Genomic DNA, 12603 nt, shown 5'->3' on the forward strand with positions numbered 1-12603 from the left:
ATGATTGTCTCTGTCGTATATAAGCATCAGAATGAAAACTGCAATTTAAGACTTTAAAACTTTAGTTATTTCAATAAAAAGTGGTGTATTTTGCTACCTTCCTAATAAAATGTACCTATTTAGGACCAAACAGGCCAGGCATTGTTGGTATATGCCTTTAATTCCAGCATTCCAGAGGCAGAGGCAAGTGAGTCTCTGTGAGTTCAAGGCCAGACTGGGCCACAGAGTGAGTTCCCAGGGATACACAAAAAAACCCTGTCTAGGGGGGAGGGAGGAAGATAATCACCTTAGCTCACAGGGTTGTTATATTTCTAGTTCTTCTTTCCTTTATTTTTTATTTTCATTTTTTCAAGACAGGGTTTCTCTGTGTAACCATTGCTGTCCAGGAACTCTGTAGACTAGGCTGACCTTGACCCCAGAGATCCCCCTGCCTCTGCCTCCCCAGTGCTGATATTAAAGGAGTGCCTCTCCACCACCTGATTTCTCGCTTCTCTATACCATGAATTCAGTATTTAGTTTGCTGAAATTATATTATTTGAATGTTTGGGACCAATGGGGACCTAAAAGAGCTTGAGTGTAGTATCCCTGAGATTTCAGGATAAAGCTGAGGGGTATCTCATGAAAATAGAAGGCGAAGTTTCACTGAGCCTCCAGGAGAATGTGCAAAAAACAGTTGTATCATCTTGATAACTGATGGTGCTGGACCCCCACAAGGGCCACAGCCCTTCTGTGTAATGACGTGTGTTTTCCTTTAGCTAGTGAAATCAGAGTCCTATATGCAAGAGTCAAAAAAATCATAGGATATTATGAGAATATCAATCAAAATGAACAAATAGAGATGATTGTCTGAGTGGCAGCCAAAGTAATGAGAATCTTAAGTTTTATAGCAATGGTTTCCCTCCTAACCCAGATAAGCTCAAATACAGAGAAAAACGTAACAGATGAATTACTTCAATGTAATCCATTTCTTCAGAGTTATACATGCACTATTAGTAATTCTATCAAAAGCATGGATTCCATTGCATATTAACCGAGATTCTTTCTCTTTTGCTGGAGTTATAGGCTCTCCAGCAATTGGATTAATAATGCAATGTGTTGCCTCAAAGAATTGGAAGTCTAGAAGCAGGCCCAGCTTCAGAGTTGCTCAGCTCTGTGTATCTCACATCTCTTCCCCAAAGGCAATTCTCTGGCTCTGTCCATGTGTCGACATCACGAAAAAGCACCCATAATTCGCCCTGCCCACAGCATCTTTCCTCACCTCTCATGGAAATTCTCCTTCTGGAATCTCTGGATGTGGTCTTGACCTCACTAATCAGATTTATGCCTTTCCCCTCCTCCTTGAATGATCTGTAAGTAAGAAAGGATTGCTCCTGCAACCCATGCTAAGAGAGCAATGTGTGCATCAGTGAGAAGCGGGGTGCCTTTGGGGGGAAAGGAAACCATGATTGTAGTCAATGAAGATATCAGAAATCATTCTGGAAGTCTGGTGGAGCAAGGATCCTCCATATTATCTGAAAGGTTTTTTTTTCCCCCAACAATTCTTTGTTTTTAAATAATTATGAGAGGAAACAATGCAAGCTTTCCTCACCCGATTTTCTCCTTTGCTGAAATGAGAACAATAATTATAAGTGGGCGTAGTAATATTGATTCTTACACTATCTATCCCCAGCTAGGTTGGAAAATTTGAAAATGGCTCTAAAGATTTTTGGGTTGTTTGGAGTTTTAAAGATTTAGCTGACAATTTCCTCCTAGTTATGAGGGCAGAGGAATTTTTTATGGAAATGCAATCTGTATATAATAACCCAAACTTCAAAATGTTGTTATAGAGCAGCGCTGTGATGTTTGACACGTTTTTGACACTCTTTAATGAGCTTATTTATGTCTTTGAGAAATAAATTTACCAAGCTCAAGTCTGAGCGGGAGTCTCCTAAGCGCTGCATTTTATTCTCGAAGGGGTGGACTGCCACCTAAATCCAGGAAATCAGCTTTTAATCTCCTTAAAGGGAAAGGCGTCTCCAAGTCTAACCATTTCCATTTCATTGCTTTTTCTTTTTTGGCTTTTGTTTTAAGAGACCCGAACAAGCTAAGGAAGTGAAGTGAACTCAGAGGAATTAGATTGCAGTCTAAAGCTTGCCGAGATGACGCAAGAAAGCCGTCTCACCTACCAAAACCAGATTCTCTTCTCAGATGGTCAGGGTCAGTGAACCATTGGCTCATTCTTATGTATTCATTTGTTCAATGAATATTTTTGGTGGGCCCGGTAGCCTAGAGAATTAGGAAAAAAATGTGTTCTTTGTTTTTAAGGTTGTCAACAGTAAGATGATACAGAGAAGACTGGGCCTGAAGAGAGTTTTATACCGAGTTAAGTGCGGTGATGGAATTGGGTATTTTGGAACAGGCATTTTGGAATTAGCTACAAGGCATACTTAAGTCACCTGATGACTGGAGATGGGGGAAGATAGTTTCCTTGGAGATGATGATATGGGAGCTGAATATGGAAGGATGAGTAGGCATTCGCCGGGCAAGGCTTAGGAGTGAAGACGTCCAGAAGGAGGCGACATCAAGATTAAAGGACAAAGACACAGCCTCATGGATAAGCGATCATGCTGCCGGAGAAAAATCTTGAAGCAGAAAGTGGGAACAGAGAACGCTGGAGAGATGAGTGGGAGACAGAAGGCTTTGAGAGGCTTTATCCCTAATAGGTGATGATTCATCAAAACATGTTGCCTTCGGGTCAAATGGAAACAATCTCAGAGTTTCTGCAATGTCTCATGCCAGCCTTCTTTAATTGCATTTTATCCTGTTGTTGAAAACGATTCAAGGGACATGTCCAAAAGCATTTATTCTATACTATCTTGCCTTCCAAATATCACTACCAATACCAATAAATTCAATGTACATTGAATCCCCTTGTGTAACTGAATCGGGAGAGTTGTGGCTCTTTTTTTATTTAAAAAGAAAGCATAAGTTTTATGAATGAGTAAAATTTTGTCAAAGATGCTCACCAAAGTCCCAACTCCTCCTTTTTTTTTTCTTTCTTTCTGTTTTATAAGGGTAGCTGTTCCCTTCCATAGCACAGACCTTAGACTTACAAGAGCACTCTGTGGTCTGGCATCTGCTGTCTGACATGTATAAAACTCTGGATATGAAAAATGAGCTTTCTCTACCACAGTCTCTCCTCCACCTCCTCCACTCCTTCTGCTTTTACCTGGAAGAGTTTCCTATTAAGATGCAAATCCTTGGCGTGGGAATCATTTTGCTATTATCTGTAATGATAGTGTGAACCAACTGACTATTAAACAGCCAGAGGAAAGAGAAGTCTTCCTGTAGTCAAAGGTTGAGTGTCCATGGGTAGAAAGGAACCTGGACATCTGAGAGGAAAGGCTCCATATCTCAGTTCTTCCTCTTTAGCAGAGAGAGCCGGTTTTAGCCTGATGGATTAATCTTTTCTATAGCAGCAATCAAAGGTCAGGAACACTACATAATATTTCTCAATAAAGTAATAGACAGGTCCACTGTGAGCTCCAGGACCGCCAGGGAAGAAAACATGAGAAAATCTTTAGTCACTGAATAACAGCGCATTTTCTCAACCCAACTGCAGAAACATTGTCTTAGATAATCATGGGATGCTTCTCTCGCTGATGTGCAGGGATCCTGAATAGAGAAACATTCTGAGGCTCTCTGGACGGGGACACTACCTTGAAACTGGAGCACCCACAGTCATTCTCCTTGTGTGGGGTAAATTTCTACTCCATAACTCTGCTCATTTGGCCGGAATGAACAGATAAGAAACACCATGTAACCTACAAACAGTAGAACATATTTCTTTCAGGATTCCTTATGGTGGTGGCGGCGGCGGTGGTGGTGGTGGTGACGGCGGGGGGTTAGAGAGGCTGCTGAACTTGGAGAGGATGCTGTATGACAGTCCAAACAGAGACTAGGGAGAGCTGTTCACAAAGTAGACAGGGAGAAAGTGTGCAGAAGTATCAGCCTGAGGTTTCCATCTGGAAAGACCTTCCTGTGGGTTGCATACCTGAGCCATTCCAGAGACCACGTCTATGACTGCTATGCTTCCTCATGGACCTACAAAGCCAGTTTCTGGACATACAGCACATGTGATTACACATGTTCTCAGGGACCTTCACTTGGTTCAATGCTTTGCCCTTTCTGTGTAAAATTCTTGTGTTCTTTTTTTTCTTTGCCAGTGAAGCCCAAATGGGACCATGGCGCATGAGTATAGGATGCAACACAGCGTGCTGCCCTTTCCGTGCCACCCCAATTATGCATCATCTTCAAGATACCCCAATAGCACAAGATTTCCCAGACCTAAGATATGTGGAAATTCAGAAACTCAAAGCAAGCCTTTGATATATGATAGTTGCTTCTTCCAGGTGGAGTTTCCTTATTATGGTCCCAAAGTCAAGCAGCTGCCATGACCCACTTAAGACCCTCAGGGAATCAGGCTTCTTTACATCTTCTTGTGGAGGGATGGAGGAGGCTCAGGATATGCATGAGCATCAGTAGAAACCAATGGCCTTCAGAAGAACATCTCTACGGATCTCCCATCTCCAGACATTTGTCTTAGGGTTTCTATTGCTGGGGAGAGACACCATGACCACAGCAACTCTAAAAAAGGAAAATATTTAACTGAGGCAATTTTTTTTGTAGTTTCCAAGGTTTAGTTCATTATCATCGTGATGGGGAGCATGGTGGCTTTCAGGTGCACATATTCCTGGAGAAGGAGCTGCTACATGTTGACATGCAGGCAACAGGAAGTAGACTGTCTCAATGGGCATGGCTTGAGCATATATAAGCCCTCAAACCCGTCTCCACGGTGACACACTTCCTCCAACAATAACACAACTACTCCAACAAGGCTACACCTTCTAATAGTGATACTCCTTTGGGAGCCATTTTCTTTCAAACCACCACACTGGGCATTTCCCATCTTTAGTCATTACAGTCAAGTAGTCACAACTGTGTAAGGGGTGAATGTGAGACTTCTCCACAGCAGCTGCCTATGAACCATCAATACTCCTGCAACTGACCCCACAAACTGATTGCTTCACCAAGATATACTTGAACAGAATCTTTTTGTTTGTTTGTTTGTCTCTTGTTTTTCCTCTATTTAGGGTGAATAAGCATGTCTGTATGTTGTCTCCAGAATAGTCCCTCAGCAGCAAGTTTGTTACACTCGTGTCTTAGTTAGCCCAGGCTCTGGTGGTTCCAGGAAGCTCAGCTTCCTGTTTGAGAACACACATTGAGTATAGAGACAAGGCGACGAGGAGAATATTGTATGGAAAACCCACTCATTGGTATTAGGATGTTGTTATTGAACTATTGGAAGAAAGACAATACGTTTATTTTCTTGAAGGCCTCCATAAGTAAGCTCCATGATTTTCTTAAGCTAGTAAACAAGAAGAGTTCAAAGTGAAGATGAAATCAAATCTGTTCTTAACACATTTGATTAACTATCACATACCACTTATATTTATGTCCAAACAGGCTTGTCTACAACAAAATTCTTACTTATAGCATCTTGCCTTGAAATCTAAAAAAATCATAGATTATAATTTGCTCCAAATTCAAGTGACAGAAAGAGGCCCCGATCTAATTAAACTGTGATTTTGTTATATGCTCTTTCCACTCTGATTTATAAGCCTAGAAGGAAGTAAGTAGGGGTTAGTATGTCTTCCACAGCTAATGACTCTGGACCCTTCTATTTTATGACTCAGCTATGGTTAGCCTCTGGCCCCAAACTACCGATGATATAGAGATCTAGGTTGTAAACATGAAGTGAGGAGGGAAGGGAAGAGAAAAGAAAGAAGGGAGGAAAGGAGGGAGGGAGAGAAAGGGAGAGGGAGGGAATGAGGGAAGGAAAAAAGGAGGGAGGGAAAATGGACACAAAAGCATGCCTCCTTAAGAAACTTTCAGAAATCGGTACAGATACCACTATTGATCTATTAGCAAAACTCTAAGCCTCTTGCTATATTACATAAAGGAGAGACTAATAACTATAATTCTATAATCTCAACCAAAAGCACAGTTATCAAGGAAAATCAGAAAAATGGAATCTGTGCATATCATAATTTTAAGTCACTCATGACAATTCTGCAAGGTTTATCTTTTCAGTTAACGATACTAGTATGTGGCCCTTATACATAGTAGGTAACCAATGGGTGTTGTTCAATGGATTTGTAAATTGTCAGACTTACATTTATATGATTTTCTAATTTTGTCTAATACATACTTTTATGTGGTAACTCAGGAGCTAATAAAAACACAAGTTAATTGTAATGTAGAATGCCTTTTTTAAAGATAAGCATACATCTGATACATACATCAATCTTAGAAACAAGACTTATTTTTCTAGTGTTGGATGGTATGATGGAAAGTGACAAGAGCATCTGAGTGTACATTGCCAGGCTCCGGGCACTTCTTAGAAGGCTGGTGTGGGGATTATATTCACAATGACTTACATTCTGAGTGGGGCTGGGCTTGGGAGTCTGGGTTATCAGTCAGTGGCCAGGTGAACGGCAATGAGAGATGCTGACGAAGGCCACAAAGTTTGGTCTGTCTCTCCACGAAGGCTGTTTCCCAGAGAGCCCAGTCTGGGCCACAAAGTTTGGTCTGTCTCTCCACGAAGGCTGTTTCCCAGAGAGCCCAGTCTGGGATCAAATCTCTAAATGGACACGTGCAAACCCACTCTCTCACTGTTCTTCCTGGATCCTCAGGCAGTCACTGCAAATCCCAGGCCCTCGCATTTGTCCCTTTCCCTCGTCACTTAGACTTCCTGTCTCCACTTCATCTCTGCCTTTTCCCTCACTACAGCGTCTGACCTTCTCTCCTGCACAGAAAGAGCTGCCTGGGGATAAATTTTTACCCAGCCGGGGGAGTACAAGGTTGGTAAGACAGGGCAGAAGGGAATGTAAGCCATCTGCCATTACATTTATACATGTCCCCAGTTGGCAGGTAAAATATCAATTTCTCTACATGATATTTTAAGTATAGTTCATAAGGGTAGGCATTAATCTCGTAACTGTAAAACTATTTTTAGGTAAGCTTCTTTTGATAGCGACTTATCGTATACTCCAGTGTTTTCAAGAGTGTTCTATGTGTCTTATACACACAAAGTAATAAGAAGGGGCACCTCTGCCGAGTCCCAGCTTGAAAAGTTTCTACTTATTTTTTGTTCTGACTCTGCATTATTGCAAGCCACTCTGAACTTCTATTAGCGGTAACGATGTAAAGTAAAAGCATGAGTTAAATTAAGGAAAGATGTTAAATAATTGAGTCATTTGGGCAAAATTAGAATCACATTCTAAAAGTTTATAGCTGGATAACCTTGGAATGTAGTACTGATGTGTCCAATCCTATTGCTTTGTTTGTAAAATATGAACTCAGAGGGCTTTGCATTCACATATGAACAATAAGTATCCAATACACAATGACTACATAATAGGTACTCAATATTAATTGCTATAATTCTTATTCATTTCTATAGGATTTCCATGAGCATTTTCATAGTGTTTAGTGTAATTATCTATCTAGTTACTTAGAGAATTTTATATGGTCTTTTACATAGAAAAATTGGAATCTTCAGGACAACCTCAAAAAGTTGCCCATCAATATGGACTTTGTTGATACATTATGATTTATCCATTAAGTAGAATGCCATAGAATCATTTAAAATAATCAGAATTGGCTAGGAGGAATGTATGACAAGAGACAGGTGGTAAAGGGATTGGAAAAGTATCAGAGCGGCATGCATGATAGAAAAGGTAGCAGAGGAAGCAGAGGTTGAAAACATCTTTGGACTATGAAGGCAGAAGTCTGACCTATGAACATCAAGTATCCCAGAAAAGGATGCAACAGGGGCATAAATATAGGTAGGTGCAAGAAAAAGCCTGGCTTTTCTGTAGAAATGCAAGCGGTTCCATGTGACTAGAGTGTGTTTTGTATATGGCTAGCTCTGACTCTAGACTAGTTGGTGGCAGACTACAGAGAGCTTTGGTCATGATAGCGTCATGGGGTCCCATCAATGGTTTCAAGTTAGGCAGCAGCACCACCATGACAGTGACTTTCACAGATGAAGTTTGGAGGGGGGGGGATGCTTACCCAGGAAGAGGCCAGCATCAGAAGGTAGACAGAAATGGGGTCTCAGAAGGAGGGGAGAAGGAACCAGCGCAGCAGCAGGTAGTGACAGCTGAGAAGAGACTAACTTCCAGGTCTCTTAACTGTTAGAATGCAGCCCGAGACTGCTCGTTCATTTCCTGGCTGCCCATACCCAAATAGTCACACAGAGACTCTATTAATTACAACACTGTTTGGCATATTTCTAGCTAACTCTTAAATCTTAATTTAACCCATTTCTATTCATCTGTGTATCGCCACAAGGCTGTGGCTTACTAGGCAAGGTGATGGCGTTTTCTCCTTTGCTAGCTACATGGCCTCTCCCTGGCTATATTCTGTCCTGCCATAGGCCAAAGCAGCTTTATTCATTAACCAATAAAAGCAACACCTACAAAAGAACATCCCACATCATTAGAAAATATAGCAAAAGGAAAAGGAGACATGATGAAAATAACCTGTAATTTACTCTGTGTGAGGTTCTTAAAAAAAATCTTAGTGTCCATTAGTTGTGTAAGCCTATCGGGAAGACAGAGATGTATGGCTATAGTCTGTCTGCCTTAATAACATCTTACATTGGTATAGTTCCATAATTCCCTGCCTAACTATCTTCTGTGTGTGTGTATGTACGCACATGTGTGTCTGTGCACGCATATTTGTGGAGGCCGAAGAGAGAGGTTACCAACCTCAGATGGTATTATACCTCAGGAGCAGCGCACATTTTTAAAAGAAATGATCTGTTTATATTTTTATCTTTAGGCTGAGTCTCTCCCTGGGACCTGAGGAATCCCTGATTCAGCTAAGCTGACTGTCTAGTGTGTCCCAAGCTAGAGTTCTAAGCATATGATGCTGTGTATCCCTTTTGTTCATGTGTGTTCTGAAGTCGGGTCCTTGGGCTTGCAAGCATTTTCCCAACTGAGCTGCTCCCCGCCCATGAGAAAGTATCTTTACCAAAGAGCCCCTTGTGTAAGTACCCTGTTCTTGCCTTGGGCTGTGTCTTCCCCACGAGTATGGTCTAACTACTTGGAGGCTTACTCATGACCCCTCTCACTGCAGAGCCCACTGCTAGGCATTGGTTGGTTCTCATCTAGTTCCTTCCATCAGATCAAAATGCTACCGCCTACCCTAAAAGTCATGGAGAGCTCAGACATGTCATTCCTGATGGGCGTGTTTGGATGTGGTATCAAAAAATAAAAGAAATTCTAAAATGCAGAGCAAACTACTCCTTCTTATACCTTGCTTACTGGATTTGCAGAAACTCGATTTTGTAAAGAGAGGAGTGTATTTTTAAAGCGACAGTAAAACCGAGAAGCCCCCCCCCCCCCCTTGAAAGAGGCCCGATCCGTTAGAGGCGAGCGAACAGTGCCGTGCCTGTGAGGCTTACAATAATACTTGGCTTTGCCTGGTGTTGAAAGTGACCAAAACTAATCAGGTCCAGGAGAGCGTTCCACAAAACTGCTTTTCTGACTCTGACTCTGCCCTGCCTGCTTTTGCGGCTGAGCAGATTGCAAGAGCTGGTGCCAACTCTACGTTGCTTAATAATAATTCTCATTAGCATGCTGCCTTGGATGTGGATCGCAGAGCAAAATTTAGCTTTTTTCCTTGGTGTGAATCAAGAGAGGGGCATGAAATTCTCAGCCTAAGCAAAGGGTTTTGAGGACCTTGGACCGAGCCACCTTTGCATAAACTGCATAGCTGGTCCCCAGTCAGGGGGCTGGGGAGACAAAGAGGAATTTTACTCCCGAATGGGGGAACTTTGTGTTCTTTCTGCCTCTCCACTTGCAGCTTCTGAGATTGCCCTTGTTTGTGCCTCGCTGTTGAATAGTCTGATACATTCCAAACACCCGGGGCCTGTCCAAGTCCGGTGCCCCGTGGAGTGAATGCTCCCAGCTCTGATCGGCGCATCTCCGCAGCGTGGCAGCTGGCCCGGTCTACCTGTAGGTTCCATGACTTTCCCGAGGTCGCTCACATTAGCTTTAGTGACGAAAGTGAACAAGAGGCTGTTTACTCTCCTGCAGATGCCAGGGTGACTTGAACGGCACTCGGAGGAGACACGCACACCCTTGCACAGTCACAGCCTGTTTAACAGGGGCCGTATTTCCCACCACGGCTTTCTCGTGCCATCTGCTGTCACATGGTACCACGTGCCAGGTCCTTGTAAGAAATGTATTTGCTCACTCGCTTTCTCGCTCCTCCTTTAGAAACGGCAAATTGAAGACAACTTTAAGCAAGGTTTCACACTGCAGGGATTATGTGCATATCAAATGTATTGCATTAAAAGAGGATTTTTATTGTCATTCCCGGCTGCAAAATGGCAATCAGACACCCTCATGAAAAATTTAGAGACGTTATCAGACTCAGTGGGTAGCGGGAAAGACACCACTGAAAAGTAATCTCTTTTTGTGTGGGAATCTACTTTGCCAAAAGAATGACAACTCAAAAAAAAAAAAAAAAAAAAAAAGAATTGGAAGGAAAGAGTCCAAGGTGCTTTATTATTCTATACTCTTTTTTCCTTTGGTGCCGGGGATGGAACCCAGGGCTCCGTGCACACGGCAAAGCCACTGAACCGCTGAGCTGTCCATCATCACCCCGCCCCGCCCCCCATGCCCTCATGCTCTCCATTGGCCTGTGATCCCTTCCTCTGATCCGGTCTAGTGCTGAGCTCCGTGGTGGAGGAGAGCCACTTTCTGACAGGGTGAAGGGAATGGTAGGAAGCATAGCTGGGAACAAATGAATTAGCACATCCTGTCACGGCTTCCTTTTGAATGATGGCGCCTTCTTTGTTAATTGAAAAGAAATGTAAAACGGGAGACAGAGCAAACGGGAAACAAAACAAAACACAAAAGCCAATAGAGAAGATCTCAGTCTCCTCCTCCTTCACGACCTGTGACAGCACACTGTAGCGTCATACATACATACATCTTCATGGATTATTCTAATGCCGTCTGTAGGGAGCCTAGAACGGGAGGCTGGAGAGACCGTCTGGAATTGAATGTTCTTTCAGGAGAAGCCTTCTATCAGGCCTGCTAAGGGAGTCAGCCGCACCTGCTGGCTTTTTTTTTTATTATTATTATGTTCAGCGGCTCTGAAAGGATGCAAAGCATAAAGCAATTGAATGGTGTTATTTCTTTTATAATTTCTCAGTGGAAATACAGTTTTCAAAATTATTGATAAAATGTGCTAACCTAACCAGGGTTTTTAAGATGGAATTGCAGTCAGTAGCTTGTTTTAAGCGTGTGGATTGTGTTTGGCTTTCTCTGAGTTGGTCTAAACGATTGCTGTAATCCATAACAATGTATGAAGTCATAAGTTGCTACCACCGTGGCTCTTAGGTGAGGGCTCGGCTTGTCAGGCCTTGCATCTCACAGCTATAAATACCCTTGCCACTGGCCCGTGTGCATGTTGTTTTAAGATTTAGTCTCTTGTTACGGGCAGTTTAGAAGAAATGCTAGCTACTTAGGATCTGTGGAACAGAGATGAAAACAATAGAATTGGGACCAGCATGGACATGATCTGAGTATCACTGTACATTTCTGTGTGTAGCCGCGTACCACGGCCATACAGCTGCTCCGCAGTCTTCGCCTTGGAGGCCATTGCCATTCGGACACATAGAATGCATTCCGAGTCTGCTTGACTCTTAATTCTCTGGACAAGGGGATCCCTAAGGGCAGGCACATGTCCCTAACACTTCCAATCCCCCACTCGGTGGATTTCACTGCCCATGTAGATTTTGCTACTCGGTAAAGGGTGAGCTACATTTCTTGCTGGATTCAACTAGGAGGGTAAAATCATTTTTGTTTACGGATCAGGTTTAGTGCTTAGACATCTTTATATTATTTTTATGTTGCGGGATTGTAAGTCCTATTGTGTGTAGAAAGCGTTATCAACACACAAGCATCCTCTCAGGCCCTCTATAACAGAACTCACTACATCCAGATAATTTCTGTGGGAGTCTCCGCTTGGTTTTTGTCGTTGTTGTTGTTGTTGTTTAGTTTTGGGTTTGTTGCTGTTGCTGTTGCTTTGGCCTTGCTAACAAGTTTCTCCAGATTTCATCATCTGGTAGGACACTATGCAGTCCTACAATTATCTACAAACCATTCTCCAGAGGTAGTCACATGACCCAGATCTGCCTGATCCCTCCCCCACATCCAATCAGTGGGAACCATGCCCACTCAGGGAGGGAAAGATCCTGTCTTCTTCCACGGGAGCTGCTACCTTTAGCAGCTTGCAGCCATGTTCTCTTCTAGGTAAAAAGCAGAAAGAACCAGGCAGACTTCAAAGCAAAGGTTAAGACTGGAGGAGATGTCAACCACAGTGAGAGAAAAGCCCAACAGCACTTGCCTGTCCGGTTCAGTTCCCAAAGCCTGTCTTCCTACAGCCCTTTCTCAGCTCCTGGTGACTCCTGTTGCTGGATTCCATGAGTTTATGCTGAGTTGTTGTTGTTTGCAACCTGAAGAGGCCGAAGCATTCCTC

The 12603-nt window shown here is 42.8% G+C and overlaps 1 long non-coding RNA gene across 1 annotated transcript; it reads left to right on the forward strand.

The window, feature by feature from the left end:
- Positions 1–1285: 1285 nt before the first annotated feature.
- Positions 1286–2830, forward strand: LOC126512084 (uncharacterized). Its single transcript, XR_007594907.1, has 3 exons — positions 1286–1349; positions 2071–2196; positions 2305–2830. It is a non-coding gene; the product is annotated as an uncharacterized lncRNA (long non-coding RNA).
- The last annotated feature ends 9773 nt before the right edge of the window (positions 2831–12603 follow it).

This window comes from Alexandromys fortis, unplaced genomic scaffold, assembly GCF_014885135.2.
Source record: "Alexandromys fortis isolate MF-2015 unplaced genomic scaffold, M_Fortis_MF-2015_v1.1 scaffold_10, whole genome shotgun sequence".
NCBI classification, from domain to species: Eukaryota; Metazoa; Chordata; class Mammalia; order Rodentia; family Cricetidae; genus Alexandromys; species Alexandromys fortis.